At 43.4% G+C, this 20,522-nt stretch overlaps 1 protein-coding gene across 12 annotated transcripts in view; it reads right to left on the bottom strand.

The window, feature by feature from the left end:
* The window catches only part of LOC135131536 (tyrosine-protein phosphatase Lar), a 305,692-nt gene that overhangs the window by 109,400 nt on the left and 175,770 nt on the right, over nt 1-20,522 (bottom strand). The gene's annotated exons all lie outside the window — the stretch shown is intronic.

Below are 20,522 nucleotides of genomic sequence, written 5' to 3' on the forward strand. Positions count from 1 at the left end.
CGTGGGGGCGCGATCACACGTTGGGCGCCAAATTCCAAAGATCACGGTTTGACACACAAACCGATCCTGGAACTCGTAGGTGTCGATGTACGTCGCAAATCATCCTGGTAACGTAACGCAACCGATTTAACCCCACACCTCGTCGCAATAACGAGACACCAAACGCAGATGTATCGCTTCGAGGAAATTAAAACGTATCGCCATGCGAAAATCGCTAGGATTATGGTTGTCGTCGATGACTATAAGAACAGCACATACAACTGTAGCTTCTCACCACACCACCCCTACATAGTATCCCGCCGTCTCCACGAAATCACTGATAACAGGTACCACGGCGAGCCATTTCAGCAAATTAAGCTCACCGTCCGCGTTATCACCCCCACGATCTGCTATTCCATTATGTGCTTCTGATTTTTTCCCCTTTCGTAAAGGTTCTTTCCCTTGCACAGCCGGCAATTTTAAAACAATGGCCCATAATCGACTCCGCAATTACCGTCGTCCCTTGACAAAGAGCAGAGGGGTGTGTGTATATGTGTGCGTGTGTGTGTAGTATCGACGGTGCGTACATTAGGGGCGGAACACGTCACATAGTACAAATGGCACTTGTCGAGCCGGTATCGCCAGGTATAAATTACAGGGGATGCCCAAACCCGAGCAACATGCAACACGTACGGCCAACGCAGCCGGATCATTCCGAATATGAAGGTGGTCTTTCGACCGAAACCAGTTTGCTCGTGGCGTCGTTATCCGAAGGGTGGCGAAAAAAGCCACCCCCGCCGTTCGTGTCCGGACCCAATTACCAGATCGGCGACTAGATTTTCGCCGTCCGACCGACTCGAATGGGAAATGTAAATTGACCGAGAACGCAAATAAAATTATATTGGGTTTAAATATCGGCGGGTAGGCTTAAATCGTATTTGCGACTAGCCGGGAATTATCCGGGAAATTATCTAAATTGCAGGTGGACTCGGTGGCGACCGTCGCCGAGCCTGTGGGTGCTTTCGTTAAATTGAAACGTTGCCTGTGGTAATTTACCACAACGTAATAGGAGCTGGAGAACGCTTATCTTTAGCACACAACACCTGCTTTGTTCGTATAATAGATGTTGTTATCGAATTTAGAGTCTCGGAACGCATTATCAAAGATTAACTTTTCTTTATCTGACAAATTGAAACGCGAAAAAGTCCAAATCGCGGATCAAATTCACGACATATGGAGCAGAAAGGCGCCTAGTTTAACTTGGAAATTGCAAATCAACTCGGTGTCGGTCGGTAGACGCGCCACGGGAGGAGGAAATAAATCTGGAAGATTCATAGGCGAAACTTCCGGAAAATGTAAAAACACACGGCGCTAAAGGTGGGCAAAAAATCGATAGGTTTAATGGGAAATAAACCGTTCACGTCAAAACTTGTATATAGGTGTTTCGAAGCGGTAGGAGGCAGAACTGGCAAGACGTCGAACGATTGCGTTCTATTCGAGTATTTGACAAACAAATATAATAATTTCGTAAGTGCATTTGGAGTGTCTTTGGAGTATTAACAGTGTTCCGGTTTGATTTACCTGGCGTTTTATTTACTTCATCTCGTTAGTAAGCACTTTCGTAGTGCTTACTTAAAGCAAAATCCATCTGATATTAATATATATTGTCTACATAAAATTTCACGTTGCTGGCGCCAAACGTTTTGTGTTGACATTAACGAAATTTTCTGCTGATTCATAATTCTAAAATTTACGGAGTCACGACACGAGCCGCCAACACCAGGGAACCGTTCGTAAGGTAATCAGATATAGCACCCTCTTACTGTCTTTTAAATCTACATAACTTGCACGAAATAATCGAAATAGGGGAGCGAACCAAGCGCGGGACACGCCTTAAATGTGTTCCTTAACTTTAGAGACTCGACGAAAACGTCAAATGAATCACCCGTTAAAAAAGGATGAATGTCAAGAGTGGAATAACTTAAAAGATAGGAACGTAACTAGTTGTAAACGACATTTCTATCGTAATGGACTAATGTAAGCCGATGTCGGTCGCGCGTGGGTTCCGATATCATCGATAAAATAGCGACCACCCGACCAAAAATAGCATTTTTCAATTTTTTGCGGGCGTCAAGCTCATCGGCATTTTTCGCCTAAATATTTAATGCCGCCGAACACCGCACCGCAGTTCGTGACGGAAATACGTCGTCCCTAAATCATTGAAACGGTGTCACGGTAATCTTCCGAATTAAAAAAGTAATAATGAATAGGACGCAAACAGGTGGTAAAGTCCCAGAAAAGCGTCGCCGAAATCCCTCATAATCTCCGCCTCGGAAAGAAAATTCGAAAATCAGAACAATGTGTGCGTCCACCACCGCCCGCACTGTCACAGCACATTCCGCAACCCGCCATGCGTGAAAGCACTCCATCGCCCATAAACTTTCCGCAACACACGCTATATATAATTACGAGAGTTGGCAGCCCCGTTCTGCTTTATTCATTTCCTTTTCGTCCGTTTACTTTGTAGCGCCGTAATGCAATGTTAGTGTTTCATCAGGATAATACGCTTGTGTTTATTAGTTCAAATACGGCTAATAGAAGCAATCCAGCTGTAAGGCTGCAACAATGGCGCAGCCGGTGCGATTGGATTAAAAAGAAAAACTGATTTCTTCTTTGAGTGGCGGCGACGGAGTGAAAAAAACAACACCCCACCTTGTTATGGACGCGTTAATTTACGGCTACCGTTGAGTACGCCGGCACGGCCTCAATTATTTGCTGCGACAACGCGGCTTTTTTAATTTATCGCTTGTAATATAACTTAATATTGACTCGTGGAACACACTTTGCGGCATCATAAATAAAACGGGATCAAAGGGAGTCGCGGACCGACGTTCACAAACAGCGGTAAGTGGTTCGGAGCAGGGCTCCATTAGCGAATCAATACATCGGAGGGGTCTCTATCGGCAAACACCGAAATGTCATCGGGTGTCAGAGGTCGTGTCGGTGTGATCGTCGTGTTTACATTTTTCAGAGGGACGTTTCCGGACCCGTAATTAGGCTCCGGGCGGTCTAGGCAAAAAACGGCTCTGGGGAGATCAGAAGTTTCTTTTAGACGGGCAACGGAAACGTCGCAAGGTCTCGTTAGTAACGTACACCTCGAAATCAAAAAATAACGTAGGAAAAATGCAGCCTCGGTCTTAATCGGGTACCCGAATCTGACGGAAGAACATCTGGTAAACTTGCTGCAAGTTTGACGACCCAACTCGAATCAAACAAAGCTATCTTGTCCTTTTCGCTTCCTTTCCTCGAGGAAAACTCGGACAACTGCGGCGGCTTCGAAAACAAAGAACAAAGCAAACAGTCGAATCTTTGCGAGCATCTCAGCATTTCTGTGGACGGCCGAATGGAATATCCATAGTGGTGCAGAATTATGGAAGATTAGTTGCAGCTGCTGTGGAGATAATCCCTTAAGAGTCGGTGCCGAATACTTTTACCTATGTATGTGGTAATATCGGAGACTTACTTCGAAAGCCATCGCGAAACTAGCGAAAATATTCTTCCTCGTTCCCCCCCTCTTAGCATGGAGAACTCGGACACGCTCTCGACCGCACGGCTTTATCGGCTGAATAATCGCCGGTCGTAAAGCCCCGCTTTCATCAAGCGCGTCTTATAATGGTCCTCCCGTAACACATAGACTTTTTAACTCATAGTAGCTTTGATTGCCGTACATAAATCGTAGCCGAGGACGTCTCCAATAATCTCGATGGGAGGGCCCGGCCCTGGTTGGCCGGTCCGGGTCTTCAATTATCCTGAAGCTTGTCATTTGGTTTTCAAAGCAGTTTCCAGGGTCCCCGGATCCTACTTTGCATATGTCTAATAGACAACCACTAGACCTCCTTCCGGGATATTGAAATTGTCCGACACTCCGCCGTATACACACATATATTTTAGGCGAAAAGACGAAGAGCGAGGGTCTCCTTTTCGATATTTTCCTCCAAGAATTCACGTTCACCGGAAAATTTACTTCGTCGAGTTGAATTTAATAATTTTCCTCGTATTTGTTGCTTTGTTTCGGTCCGGAGGCAGACTTTGTTCTTTTCAAATGAATAAATCGCCGAAGTGCACAACAAAAGCGATGCAAAAGGAAAAAATGGAGCGTCGTAAGGAAATACACCGGATTTGTTCGTAAAAAAAGCGACCGCACTGGGGGTCGTGAATTTACGACCGGATTCGAATTCCGGTTGGGACGCCACTCACGGACTCGTGAGGCATAACACATGTATAATGATCACTACATAAATGTTAATTAAGCTTTGACAACGGCAGCTACGCCTTATACATGACGCAGCGTGCTTACTTAGTCGACAAAACTGAATACGGTATGAGATTACTAGAGCCGGAACTCCCGGATGCGTCTGTTGACATTAAAACGGTTTCCTCTTGACGGAATACGTGGATAAACGTCGCAATCACACCGAAAACACTCCTGCGGCGCTTTTTGCCGTACACGTATGTGCATGTGCAACCTGTCTCAGGATACACCCGGACCGTAACGCCCGGAAGCGTACGACTTTAATAAAACACAAACCGTGCAAATCCGGAAGACGTATTAAGTCCCGGCTTTTCCGGACCAACGTAGAGCTATCGCATATTGGCTGTGTATCTTTCCAGGGAGTTGATTTTTACGTGGGGTTTGTGGATATATGTTGATTTAAAAGGCGAAACGGCTTTCTCGGGATCATACGAAAAAAGATAATTTTCGAGGTTGTTGTGTAACTTAGATGCTCAATTTGGGAGACAAATATTGGACTTGCTCAAATTGATGCTTTTCTTTTCGGGAAAGAAAAGGGAAATATTTTTGTCGGTTAATTAAAATATGCATAATTAAAATAAAGTAAGGGATGTTTTTCGTTTAGTATCTTTCAAAGTATTATTTGAAGAACATAACCTTTTAAGAAAAAATACCATCACTTCTTCTTAAAATTTCCGCAGGCGCCACCCAAGCTTTTCATCCGCCTAAGAGCCTTCGTTGAGTTGGCGGTAATCAGTTTGTTGAGAAATAATAGCTTATCTGACATTTCCAAATCAAATGCAATCTCCCACATACGTAAAATGTATCAAATACCAAAGATACACAAATTTTAAGTAAACGACTATAGGTGATGGTTAATGTGCTCTTGATTTCAACTTAGCGTCGGTTGAACAACGAACAACAAAGCTCGTCTTAATTTGTAGGCATATATTATATATTATATTATTATCTGCCTATATTAACAAACGTCCGCCAAGAAAAACCCAATAACGCCATCCATTCCCAAGTTTAATCCACAAGTTTATACAAAAACTGTCCCTGCGGGCCGATTGTTGCTACCAAACTTTTAATATTCATGCCACCGTTCAAAAAGAAACAACGACGAAAAACAAATCAAATAAACCCTCCCCTTTTACGTCTGCGACTTCCGTTTCCGGAACGAAAAATCGTCATCGTCCGGGTCGTTCGAAGACAGTTCGACCATCGGGGATTAAAGAAGTGTACGGAAACCGCTGGTGGTGTAATTTTGCAGTCCGTATGTTGGCTAATCTAGCGGTAAATGGCCATCGAGTTAACCGAAGCATCGCTTACACCTGTTAGCCACTTACATCGTTCCCATCTGGTTCGGGGGTTCTAACACCTTCTCGTTCGGGATTAAACAAGTGACAGTGTGTATGGGAGTTTATTAACTGTTACTCAAGACGTCGTTGCCACCCCCCATTCTCCGGCTGTTCTGCGGCATATAATGCGCCACCGAGAAAACCTAGATGGCTGAGGAGAGAACAAAGGGCTTTAATTACTCGAGCGTCTCTCGCCGATCAATTTAATTGAAATTACTGGATGTGCAGTGCATGTTTCGTGTCGGCGAATAAGTAAATTGTCGGAAACCGATTCATTTATCAAATTCTGATTTTGTTAATGCATTCATGGGGATCGAGCTTAATTATTTAAATGCGAGGGAGGGCTCCGGAGGCACGAAATTCGACACGAGTGAAGAGGTTCTTCCGCGAAAACGCTAAGCAACAAAACTTAATTTATTGAGCACTACTTGCACGTTTATGGCATGGACCACACGTTGGGCGCCATATTCCATTAGTCCCACTATCGGAAACACAAAGATCCTCTAAGTTGCGACTGTCAATTTCCATTGACAATAAACTTGAGAATCTAATGCGACTGACGATGACGGGAATACGGCTCCCGATAAAGCAGAAACACATACAAACGAGTTAATAAAAATAACCCTTCATTAAACAACGATGTGTCAAACAGCACATCAAGAGCTACCGTTTACTTCTCAGAAAGTTAATTTGGTTTTAAAGTCTTTTAAAGGCTGCTATATCGTCGCATTAAATTTAATGTTCAGAAATTTCGTTACGCAGCCATTACGGTTGTCTTACGGAGAAATAGAATTTATGTCGCAAAAAGTACTCAATTCCACAAATATCAATCCTGAGGAATGCGCCTTAAATCGCCTCAAAATCTCCATTTGTTTCTGAGCAGTTCGGCACCGAATCGTCCGACCGGTATATTTTTTCTCTCTCCCCAGCGCAATGCATCACGTCGGATACTTTTTAATAACCGTATCCAGCTGAGTTATGGCGATGCAGATACACCTTCTGCCCCCGTAATTCAGTGACGTGTATCCGTTTGAAATATGCCCCAATCGACTAATGCATATATTCCGGGTTAGGATAATGCGGCACACGGAATTCGCGTGCACCCGTCGATAACACGCACCACCACCAGCACCACGGCAGAACGGCCGAAACGGGTCCAGCGGTTTATTACCTGACCACAAAAGGATTTGCGGGCAACGACTGCGCTGATAAGCCCCGATTTAATTTTGCGGCCATCCCGACCGGACGTCGACGCTTGATCTTGTTTTACATTGTTGTATTTCGTCGTAATGTTTATGTATGGCACAGCGACGGCGGTAACTGTTATTGGTTTTTGGTCGAAAGAGCAACGCGACCGTTTTCATTAATCTGGCGTTCGGTGTACGCGATATCTGACGTGATCCGAACCGAATCGCACCCCAACTCATTTATATCGCAGTCCCACCGCCGCCCAACGTTGTATTTCCGAGGTTTTAACCAAATTCGACACCATTCATGGCCGATTTATGAAAGATCGGCCCGATACGGGAATGAAAGACAAGCCAATATTGGAATAACAATATCCGTTTGAGCGGATTTTTACGCGGAACCGGGATTAGATTTTGACCGGCCGATGTTTCAATCGCGTTCCGCCAGATAACCGAACGCACATTGTTGGCTTGTTCTTATCGCCGTTCCGCAACGCACGACGCTCTCATTAACGGCGACTCTTTTTCGATAATCGCGTTAGCGTCACAGATGACGTTTGATCAACGTCAATTAAATCGAAAGTACTCCAATGAGCCGGTATCACAACGAAGGCAACTTCATTAACGTAGGTTTACGGCTGCGATCCGGATTAAAATGCTAGCAGCGCGGGTTAACTCTTGACTTCCCACCGTTTCATCGAATGCTGGTCGCACAACTTTAATACCCACGGCTCCCATTATTTAATCTAGTGGTCAGCGTCGACATTCTGACCATTGTTCGCCAACAATAGCCAAGGCAACTTATTTACGTGCGCTGTGAATACCTAAACTTGCCCCAGAATTCTAATAGTTGGAGAAACAACATCTCTGAACGAAACAAAAAGGTTACGTTACCGCGTGGGAGAAGTATGTTTCCATTTACGAACCGATGCGAGGGTTTCAGGTAAGGGGTGGGCACGGCCAACTATTTCTGGTTTAAATGTTACAACCGAAAATTTCCGGGAGGCGGTTGGATGCGTAGGCCAATATCGAATTGTTACTACGTAATTCGTAACACAAGAGATGAGTTATACGTGTTCTTGTCAAGCTTGTCGCAGTTCGAATATCGAATCTCTGCGAACTACGCGACCACACGTTGGGCGCCAAATTCCAGTGGTCCTAGGCTATATATAAAGGGATGTTTTTAAGTTTCCGTCGCTCATTTTTGATAATAGTAAGCCAGAATTGCTAACGCGACCGCTGCCAACGCTGTGTCTTCTGCCAGATAAGAGTGTTTGGTGTAACGGGACGACGGCAAACCATTTCTCGTTTAAATGTTGCAAACGAAAACTACCGAAAAGTGGTCCGGTGCGTAAGCCAATGTTCAATAAAACTGTTGCCCTCCAATTCGAATTCTGCCGGCCGCTTGCATGCGAATCGTGATGATCCGGCTAGCACGCGACGTGAAGTTTTTTCGTAGCTGGGTAACTAGGTCTGATTCGCACCAGTGCAGGCGCGTTATTGCTGTCCTCGGCAATTCCTTCGGCCGGAAAATCGATGAAGCCAAGAGGTATATTTTATCTCGGCATAATACGGCTGCAGTCTTTTAAATTAGTTTCCTTATGGCCAAGTAGGAAAGTGGAAAGTGCAAAGTGTTTCCTTGGGACATGAAAACAATGATGTTAGCTGGAAGCCATCTGCTCCCTTGCACCGTTCCGACCCTAGCGCGTTAACATTCGTAAGAGAAAAGTCTCCGATACGATAGAGGGGCTGCGTGTCATTCCGCGAAGATCAGATTGAGAAAGCGAGCCGCCCCGCCATCTAGATTCCCTTTAATTTCGCAGAAAAATACGCTAGTCGCCGTTCGCAACTGTCGCATAAGATATTCCATATACTCGTGAAGAGCAGGCACGCCACTCGAATGGCAAATGAGATATTGAAAACCGATATGCGATTGATGCGCTTTTATACGGCATTAGAGACAAGGAGAATATTGTTAGTGCGGTTTGTTTGAGATTGCGTACGCACAGCAGCTAGAAGTGGGACGCGAACAAGCGAGATCGAAAGTAAACAAGCGACGCGGCCGTTGAATACTAATAAGGAAACAACGAGGTGGTGGTACGGAGTGTGGACGCGACCGGAGGGCGGCGAATTAACGCTCCTAATCTGCATTTTAGTGTGTCGCCAACTTTATGGAACTTTAATGCATTCTAATTCATAGTATTTACTCGGTGTTGTAACTTTTCCGAAACAACTTTTCTCACATAATTGGCTCGGCGAGAACGTCACAGTTTAAGAGATTAAGCGCAAACTTGCCTCGACGTAATTGTCACGGCTGTCAACGCAAACAAAAACGCAGACGCGCTGCATTTTATGGGGTATTTCGCATTGGGACGACCAGGTAAACCGCAGCGATGCGGGACTTTTATCGCGGCTCTAATGTTTCGGGAACGGTTCTCATACGTAGCCGACCCGGCTTTTTACGTTGGCGATTTTTATAATCCCATCAGAAAGTTTTTCGGGTTATTTGGAAAGTTGGAACGGGGAAAATGAAACAATGGGTTTATTAAGTTGAAGCTAATACTTTTTGACAAGTACGGGGGTCTCGTAACGGATATACATATTATGCGCTGGAACGTAATAAGTTAGAACCACTAATACTTCCGCGAACGATTGTGTCTAAAACGTCAAGACAAAAAGTCCTTCGAGTCATGATCCGCGGCAACACCGTCCCGAAAGTCATGAATTACAAATTCAGCTAGTTTTCAGGTCGTCTTGAAACGCGGAGCTCGATATTGTCGTCGCTTCATTAAATTACCAACATACATCTTCTGCCACATAACATGACGAAACGACGACTTTTTCTCTGTAAACGCTCCGCCATCAGCGCCACTCCATTACTCGGCAGTGTTGTGCTTCCAAGACGTTAAGATGCAGCAAACAACTTGAACTATTACGCTAAAATTTCACTAAGGGGCATTGTGTGCATTCAGAGATTTACTCAGATCAAAAATTCAACCATCACTGGTGCTTATCTTTTAATTCTACAATTGGCACAGAACAAAGACATATTTCTTTATTTCAATTTACAAAATACAGGACGAAACGTACGTCAATGTACCCCAATGGGAAGCAGTGGTTTGACATTTAAAACAAATTATAAGCTTCATGCGAAACGATATGACAAATTGATCATTTAACACACCTCGACGTTTGTAACTTGTAATAGAAGCCGCATTCGATATACGTGGGTGGTCTTTGTGTGGTTTTTGCCAAATGGTAGTAATAGACGAAAAATCGTTACATCCCACGTTTCAGGATAACCAACCACCTACAACCGCCTTCAAAAATTCCAACTCATCCCCCACACAACACCATCTTCACTCGCTAGGCTTGAACGTCTACAAGGATTTTAAGTCAATTAGGACGTTCATTCCATACCATCAACCATAACTGGAGTTGTTGTTTATTAATTTGTTGGCAAACTTCTCTAATTCGATTGATTCTGTGGCATGTAATTAAATCTGATTTTCGACGATCGATCGACACAATTACAACTTTTCCCCTCGACTTGCCTCAACGCTGCACTCCCAAGAAGAAAAACTTTGTTCCCACAAAGTAAATCAATTATCATATTTTTAATGAAGTTCGATCTGTTGAAAGTCCATTATGAAAATAAAGAATGCCGAACACGTTTTCTGGTGCTCTCCCTGTACACGAACGGGAAAAAACGGCGGCGTCACGCGAATGATTCGCTGTCGCGTTCGGTGCACCTACCGGCAGTTTTATGACTCAATGTAACAGTAGTAGCTGCACTAAAAGCCGTATTAGAAACCGGAGCTTTCACAACACATAAACACTAATCTCTTCCACGGAACACGATTTCTCGAACCATGCATATGAGAGCAAGTGTGTCTCCGGTAAGACGAAGCATTAACGTCGGTTGGCACGTCAGATTCGCACGAAAAAAAAATCCTTAATCAGGTTAATAGTTAAAGTGCGCGATTTCTCTTCCCTCACGGTCTGTCTAGGATAAACTTCATCTCCCGTCAGCTTTATTAAAAGTTTTACAGGCAGTTTTTCTTTATTAAAAATTTTCACGGATGGGAATTGCCGAGTTTACCGGCCAGACACGTGGATTTGTTCTGATTATGTTTGATATTACTCTGAATGATGAAGACGGAGCCCGGCTGCAGCCGCGGTTTAGTGGTTTATCCGGGCTTTCATTGGACCACGAGTGGTGAAAGTGTTACTTTGTTGCCGGGCATTTGTCAATAATCATACATTGTACGTCGACCGCACCCACTTCTTCAAAAAGCAACTCCGTCTTCGAGTTCAGCTAGAACGTCGATCCCGAAAGTATTCGCATCCGAGTTAAATTAAAGTCGATCTTGGTGCCCTTCGCATTTGCGTCTTGCTTCACAAACAACGTCGTCCAATTTCGGGTCATCATCGCCAGGTCCAAACTTCGAACCGGCCGCATTCGGATCCAGTGACCGTAGACTTCTTAGCTGGCGATGTGGCGGCGGCGGCGTTCCTTCTCGGACCGCCCATCCACTTAAAGCTTTTGCTCTCTCGTGTTCTCTTCAAACACATTAGTGTTCCTCGAACGTTTCAATCGCTCCTAAACGTCCGCCACTGAATTATGGCCCGGTCCGGCACTATCTTCCAGATTAATCCTGACGGGGCGGGGGCGGCGGAGAAATGTTTCAGGAGCGGCTGTTAAATATTTGATGGAGTCGGATGGGTTCTCAGTTAAAAGGGGCGCTCCGATTCCACTCCGACTGATTGCATTACAATGAGCCGACACGGTCGGCCACCGTCTTGAGGATTCAAAATACCGGAGTCTTTTTGACAGTGTTGTAGACGGTCGAATTGGATTGTTTATCATTGACTATTTAATGACTCATACTTATCGTTACACCGTGAACCAACTTGAACCACGATTATTGGTGATCGTCCTCCGGACAAATTCAATCTTCTAAAAGACCGAAGAACACGTGATCTGGCACTTTTCAAGTGTCCACGTCAAAACCGATTTCTTTTAGTCGACTGCAATGAATCCTCACGGTTGAGTAATGAAAAACGCTGTGGGTTGTTGGAAATCCCACCATCTCCTGCAATTTCCTTTACATGATTTTTGACCCCGGATTATGGGCGGCATGCATCCGAAGGAACGACGTCGTAGGCGAGCACGGCCACTTAACCCCTCGCAGGGTCCAGATGGCGTCTCCGCCATTACCGGACTGCTTAGTATGGTGGCCGGATCTTCGTCCTACACTTACAAAACACTTACATGCATTATCCACCTCGCGTCCAAGGAATGCCTTACACGGTAACCCTTTCTGATGGGCATTTACGTCACAAAAACCTGAGCCGACTTCGGTCCGTTGGCCACTCCGATTTGGACCAGCGTGTTTGACGTCGATTCCCATAATTGAATTACAATATAAAAACGCATTTACCGCGGTTTAGTGTAGAATCGCGCTTTAATAAACATGTTCGAAAATGGAATTAATTAGCACTGTAATGGATGGCAAGCGCTTTGATTGGCGATGACTGAATAGAACCGGGGGCACGGTGATGAACACAAATGAATAGCTTCTTTTGTTTGGCGGCTACTGAATCTGGCTGTGTTCATTCAATAGATTCAGACGGGAACCTACGGTTGATAAGTGGTACAAGGGTACTCGACCAAACGAAGACAAAATCTAAACACGTAAGTTTCGGTTCGTGCTAGATCGATTAGTTACAGTCCATGCGACAAAAAAATCCATCCAGAAGTAAATAAATAATTCCTTATCGGCGTCAAATGGTAATGTGCAATGGAGCCAGAGAAGGTCGACGTGACGCAACCAATAGTTAGTTGTGTGTAGATATTTTCATCGGAGGTGTTCATGCGGAAGTTGTGGCGGCATTGTTTGCTGTGGTAGCAATTTCCAAGCTGATTGGCACTATTTGCGTACTGTTTGTTATAGAACACATTCCACTATAATTTTTTCGCTCCTTGCCTCATTATTCACCCGATTCAATAAATCCAACATTTCCACGTTATTTGCGTCGCTCTTTTGTGAGACGTGTTTTTGCACAAGAATCTCGAACGTAGTAAAACGATAAAAACGTCCATTCCTAACGGTTTTAACCGTCGAATGGGAGCGTGCATAATGCCGTCGCATCCGAATCCTCTCTCTTCACAAAAGACAGATGACACTGTCATATTGAGTTATTTTTTAGCACATAAACTTCGTCTCCTCACCGACACGGAACGAAGTTATGAAGTGGATCCCGAGGCACGGAGAATATTGTTATTTCTGCAGTACGCCGACTGTCAGTCCGTTCTGAGGTCGTTTCGTCGTCATTTGCAAAGGAGAGAGGAGTCGACGTTCATATTGCGAATGCGGAGTTTTTTAACTCGCGCGAGAACGCTCATAAACAATTTCTTTAGAGGTACTTTATCATTTTATTAGGCAATTTCCAAGTGTATAAAGCAATATCCACGGGAGTTTATAAAAAATCGCGGAGGCAACGTCGCTGCACGAAATCCTGGTTAATATGGAAGTGAATAAATCCGAGGTGACTGACGGCGCTCGCACGAGCACCGAGAAAAATGACAGCCAGCTCGGTTGGTGCCCCCGATTTCCAACAGATGACGCACATGCTTATTGCGCGCGGGCGTTAGAATTCTCCGTACTCGCGAAGATTCCGGTTGTCCTCACAATTTATTTGTGCCCCTTCCAAGTATTTCTTCTCTTGGATCGGTGGCGATTCAATCTTTGCGTTTCCACCCTTGGTCGTTAACGTCTGTCGTCATCCGATTGTCCGCCCACTTGCGCCCAGGTATCCTCGTCTCTGTGTGTATCTGAGAAGAAGCGGGTCTTCCTGCCGCCCGGCAAAGTCGCTCCATTATAAAGGTTTATATGAAAAGACATTAGGGGGTGCGGCGGGGTGCAAACGTCGTTCTTCGTCGGAATCCGCCCCTATGGGTTGAAAGACATACAGCTCGGGGACAGAACAACGCTTCGCCTAACGCGTTATTGACGCGCCCACACACACAGACATCCACCAGATGTATATATACATACACACGTTCTTTGATGGAAATTGTATCTCTCACAGGCAAACATATTGAATTTAAAAGTGGAGAGGCAAAATTTCATCAACGTCAGGTGCTTGCTTTGCATGCGGACGTCTTCAAGGAACGTGAAAGAACGCCGAGATGATGTTAAATTAGAGCAGAAAAGAAGAAACGTTATACTCTTGTTCGTAGATGGCGTCGTAGTCCCGGGAGTGAGCAGAGAGAAGAGCTTTCTGTTCTGGCCTTATCGCGAAATTAATTTTTCCGGATGGTAATGTGAGGAAAGTGATCTCGGCGTGCTCTTTAAATTCGAGACAAGGTGAGGGAGATCCGAGACTCGGAGGACCGGCGCCAATTACGGAAACAATTTGAAAAAGGGAATTGTAATTCGGTCGGATCTCGCTAGGATTCTACAAGACTGTTATGGCGTATTAAAAATCGCGATTTGCCCTGATACAATTTTAGGGAAGGTCGGGAGAGCGACTTCGACGGGAGAAATTGGATAGTGGAAACAGGGAATTCGGTAATGTGATAAAAAGCGTTTTCGGGGAGTCCTAGTAGAGGCGAATTTCGTTAGCCGGTTAATATGGGCGCTCCCCGACGTCGCATCTTCTCGCGAGGGGAGAGGCCTATACAGGAAAAAGTGCTCTCAGGTGTCTGCACAAACACAATTAGACGAGCAATCAATTTCGTAAGAGTGCATTTGTCATGGCCCTTATCAGGACACACCAGTTTCAACTGTTGAACGTCAGTGCAAACATTGGGTGCCATACATCAAACCTGGCGAGGCGATACCGGGGGGCGCTGTCGCGGCGAGAAATATTGCGACGATTAAAACTATTAATGATCATCAACATAGTGCATCGACAACTATTGGGAATTCGACGATTAATGGTCGATCGTCGAACAGGTAGATGCACGTACGAACACGGTTCGGTACGGATTCCGAGTTTGGGTTTGCATTATGGAGGGCTTCCGCACCAAGAACACGGGACGCGGTCATGTTCGCTTTATTGCTGCACATAACGGCGTTCGCTCCATTAATAAATAATTTCTTTCGGCGAGCGAATACAAAGCGGGAAGCGATTTTTCCAAGTCGTCTTTTTCTTAACTCCCCCGAAAGTGTAGACGTTCATTATGGGAGTTCCTAGGGAGTGTGGACTGCCGTTCGGTTTTCTTTTTTCGGTTAATTTCCCGCCACGCATGCAAGCCACGCCTCCGTTCCGACGTTTCGCCGCTGCGTATCGAACACCTACCGCCGCCGACGCTAATCCTGACCAATTTTGCACACACTACACTAGCCGTCCGCTTAAACTGGCGCAGGACGACGTTTAGTATCACTTTCCACCCGCTTTCATCCCTTAATCTGTGCACATTTTCCTCCGTTTCATTTTCTCCGTCGTAATCCCGGTCCGCATCCCCTTACATCATCTTTCATCCCCATTGTTCTTGGCGTTCGATGCTTATATTGCGAATTCGGCCCATTGTTCGGCGGCAATTACGCAGGTGCCGGCAATCTGATTAGTAGAGACGCTAGAACTGTTAATACACCTTCTTGTCTTCGTACGCTGCTATCATTTCACGCTGCCAACTTAATCGGATTCAACGTCGGATATTTCTCTATGCGACGATCAATCAACGCACCTCTCGTCTCGCGACTGCACGGCCCGACACTCGGCGCGGAAAAATACCCATTAGCATGTATTAAGACATTCGTCAAGGAGGCGACCGACGAAAAAACGACGACTTTTCCGCACGCACTCTCTGCGCGATAGATAGAAATAACGTTTGGTATTCTTCACTTCATATTCCGGTTGAATGACGTTACGACGTCGGAGAGATTGGATTCCGCTACGAAATGGCCACGAGGGCAGAATATAATTTGACATTATTACAAAATCATCTTGCATGATGTCTCGTTATCGAACATGCGACCAATAACAGCAAGTTGGCCTTGTTAAGGCTTGTCAGGCATTTTGAGTGGGTGTCGACAAAGCGACAGACGGAAGAATTATACGCGAATTTGCCTCACATCGGACGAACTAAAGCTACGCAGCAAAATATAACAAGCGAATTGCAGAGATGCCAAAAATAAGCCGTCTTAGAACGTCTTTCAGCGCCGGATTTGGAGGATGATTTGTGCGGTTTCGACTAGCGACACAGACGTTTGGCCGCCTACATCTACAAAGACCACAGAATTATACTTAACGATTTCATTTGCACACAAATACATGTGAAATAATAATTGGCGATTTAACCAATCTTCGACAAGATCCTTAAGAGCAAACGTGTACCAAAAAAGTGGAAATCTAATATTTCGATTCCAGAATGACGATGACGATCTAGTTCCAAGGTTCAACTACTTGGGTATGGAAATCTCCACTTATGAGACATAGTACGCGAAAGGATGGAGTCCCAAAGAGAAATATGTTGTCCGAGGTCGATAAAGAAAACGAGAATAGAATAGAATAGAAAATGAAAGATTAGTTGGAATAACAACAAAAGAAGAAAGAGAAGATAGATGCAGTGGCCCGTTAGAGTCCACTTCTGCGCGGGAATTTTAAACTGATCGATAGATTTTACGCATGCGTTTGTCCGCTTTAGTATAATTTACGAAAATAGAAAAAACAACTAAATATTAAAGACTTTTGAACTTTCCACATTCGCACAGTGCTCCCTTGAAATCTACCAAAATACCCACATTTCCGATTTGGATCAATCCCCCCTGTTGGGCTTTGATAGTTGTGATCCCTTTGTGTCCGTCATCAAAATCGCTGTTAATAAAAATCACCCATCAACGAAATGCATTAGCGACTTGTTTATATGACGGGGGATCCCGCGAGGCTTCTAATTTTTAAAAGGATAATATGTAAATCCCGATATAATCCGATCAACGGTAATGGTTTCCATTTCAATTCGTACAAAGTAAATAAAAACGCGAGCTTTTTAATTTCGTAAAAAATTTATTAAAATCGAAGCCAACGACTCGTATCTGGTCCTGTAATCAGACAAAATAATATTAGAAACTTTGCGTCGTGCTCAATATTTTTTAGCCGTCGCAACGTCTTCCGCTTTAATCTTCCCTAATTTTTAGTTGTTCCTTTTTACGTTCGGAGATTAATTTGAGACTCATAATACATACTAATGAATTTGTTTCGTCTGAGCAACTGCAATGCTAACTTCGCTCTCGTAAACCGATTTTTCGCTGAAAACTTTTGCGCATAAAGAAAATTACGTCCGTGAGGAGGACGAATTCATATTTCACGAGGGAAGGTAAGTTAACGGCAAGGTTTGGTGTTCACGGCACACTAACTCGGATAGTTATATATATATGACACGTCGCGAGCTTCATTCGCTTGAGTATTTATTGCACACTGCGTATCGTTGATCAACAAGAGTCGATATTTCGCAGACGACCTTATTTCTTCCACTAAAAAAACTTTTTTAGTTTACGTACACACAGCTTTTATTTAACCCTCGTCAAGTTTCTCTTCAGGCGAAACTAACGTGAAAAACGTCTTTGAAAATTTCATGTTTGAGAAAATCGAACAACATACCGCCTTCGAGCAAAGAATGTAGAAAAAGCTGCAATGCAAATCGTGATATTCACATTACGACTCGCGCGCTTCTGTCGCTTTTTCAGCGATTTTTCACGGTTGTCTCGACACTACACATCCCCTTTATAGAAAAAGCATAAATTTTGGAGGGAACCTACAATAACAAGTTATTTGACCAACGAATTCTGCAGTCGTTATTAAAGCAACTAATCCTTCGAGGTAGTCCCTAAAGTCAATAACACCTCCTCCTCTTCATCCATCCCCGGCGCCATAACCAATAAATTATTCATCGAATCGGCGAGCAGATAATATTTTTTTCACAACGTGAAGATAAAGGGCGAAAAAACCCAGGCCGCACGTCACAAAACCGCGTTTATTTCCCAATTAAACGTAAACCCTTTAATTTTGGGCGTGGGGATTAGGCCGAACACCCTTAATATTTAACTGAAACCGTCGGAATTCGTGTGACAAGAGGGTGCAAAAAATAAAGCCGGAAAAAACCTCTCTAATGAAAAATTCATACGTTTCTCTTCTGAAAATAAGTGCACACGAACGAAACGAGCTTAAATCGGCGGGCTCCAAGAATGCAATATTTCCAACATGGAAAAACAATCCAAGAATATGTAGAGAGCGGAACACGGCCGTAATTCCGAAACTTGTATATAATGGAAAACACTAATAGGATTGCAGAAATGAGCTTTGTGCGGATCCGGTGCTCAAGAAGAGACGTCAAACACAATAATAATCCCGAAAAGGATGGAGGTGCCCTCATATCCCTTGACGTCGCCGAGACGACGAGGAGGAACTGCGGGAGCCCGTGCACACGCATCGAAAAACGGACCATCCGGAACTACTCTATTTAATTAGAAAGCGAGATGAGACAATACCGACCGGAACTAATCTAGCAAGGAGCATTAATTAATTGGATTGATTCGCTTAAAACGGTCGCTAATGAAATTCAAAGACGAAGACCTTTACGTGGGCAATTAATCAGGCGTTTAAATGGCGATTTCGCAAAGAAACAATCAGTGGAAAAGTGTGTTTCGGGTACGTGTTATCGGCGTTTCTCTATCTAATTAATTATCATTCGAGTCGGAGAGGTGGAGGCGAAAGGGTGAAGGTTTTTCCACGAGGGGCTCCTAATTAGCGACTAAAAGCTCGACGGATGTCCAGAGGGTCTGGCCGTGAAACACCCTTTCGTGGTGGAAAAACGACGGCCGATTACTCAAATCGGGCCTTTTTTGTTGAAAGCGGGAAGTTAATGATAGTATTGTGTTGGATGAACGAACGATTAGACGACCGTGTGGAGAGGAAAGTTCTGGATTAAGCAGGAAGTTGGAAAAAACGGACGGCTTTTTTCGATCGTTTATTTCTGGCAAGTTTGTTTTTAGACACCCGACAGCTCAAACCAGACGCTTTTTCGAAATATAAATTTTCACAAATCTTCACGTAACTCTGTTTCACAATATGGAAATTTTATGCACGTCATTTTTTGACATGCTTTTAGAGATCATGAATATTATATTGACGTTTAATTAAAAACGTATCACTGAACGTTAATTGAAAATGTTACGAACTGCTCAAACACCTGCAACACTGAAACGTATTTAAAAATTTCAACAGCAATGAAAATAAATGTCCAAAATCATGTTTCTTTAATGTCTCACAAAGGGTAAAATACAAAAATGTAGGTTACGCATTTTCGTTACTTCGCATCTGTCTATAACTTAATTAAACTGACCATATCCAAAATTATCATTAAAAAAATCAATTCATTGTCTTTATTAATCTTTACTATTTTCAATTGTGCGACAAAAATTATTTCAAAATTTCCGCCAACATGACGTCATTTTAGAACATGGGTGTGGTTTGTAGCCAATAGGAAACGCTTGGCTCGTGGCGTCACCATTTAAATTTTATTTGAATTTTCGCCCGGGATCTATGATTTGTTTTAAATATTACCGAACAACGGAAAGGTTTTACCTCATAATTGAACTTTTTAATACATATTTTATTTTTAGAAAATGATGAAACTTGATTATATGTAAATTCTGAATGTACAGTAAAGATTCATTAAAATTTATTTACCCATATCCTTCAGAAGGTTAATGATTTTATTTGTTTGTTTCATTGTTAGAAATATTAATGACAACGGAATATACATCAGTAAATTCAATTAGATTCTCAATAGGTCAATTCAAATTTTAATAACAAAGGATGAGTTGAACGTATAAAACAGTGCATCGCTGGAACCAAAAACTGCGGTATAAATAACATCCCAACTTGATCGATATTACGAACTTCCATAAAAAAGAGTACACGATTGATATGAGATACACTATTGTATAGTTTTTATACGACAATTTATCATTTACAGTTCGCAGGTGTTCAAATGATCCACTTTCCCATTGCATTTAGTTAAATTACATATAAAGTACAAAACAGAACAGACTATTAACAACCTCTACACAACAGAGCCAAGAAAAAGAACGACCGAAGTAATTTAATGAATAAAGATAATATCTACTAGGTTAAGAACGCAAAAATGTTTTGAAACTTTACATCTCTTCCGAGTGTTCGCTAATGGACGTTTTTCTCAACGAACTTTTAGTCATTTTTAAGATTCATTTCACACCAGTAAAAATTAGCATCACTAAAACAAGCAGCAGAAAGCAAATCTGTATCACATTTCGACACAACTTCCACTAAAACCCCCGAATTTTCTCTCTCCTCCAACTTAACACTTTAATTACGCCTCCACGTTCGGCAGCTCTGTTTAATGAAACTAAACCTACTATTCCTGGGCGCATTTATTCTGTTTATGTTTCGCATTATCCACCACACCATGTTTACCCTTTCAGAAAGTAACGCAACGCAAACATCTTACTCCGACCGCATATAATAAATTACCCCAAACAAAAAATTCCAAACTTTCCCCCCGAACAACAAAAATTCCGACTTCCGCATGTGACACATACATAAAACGCCCTCCACCTGAAATTCGCTTCTCCATAAATTACGACGAACCATAAAACAAAAGAGAAATACACAACTTGTCAACTGTTTCATTATGTCGTGACAGTTATTGAATGA

Source organism: Zophobas morio, unplaced genomic scaffold, assembly GCF_036711695.1.
Source record: "Zophobas morio isolate AGI-343-1 ecotype UQ-CSIRO unplaced genomic scaffold, CSIRO_AGI_Zmor_V1 ptg000020l, whole genome shotgun sequence".
In the NCBI taxonomy this organism is placed as follows: Eukaryota; Metazoa; Arthropoda; class Insecta; order Coleoptera; family Tenebrionidae; genus Zophobas; species Zophobas morio.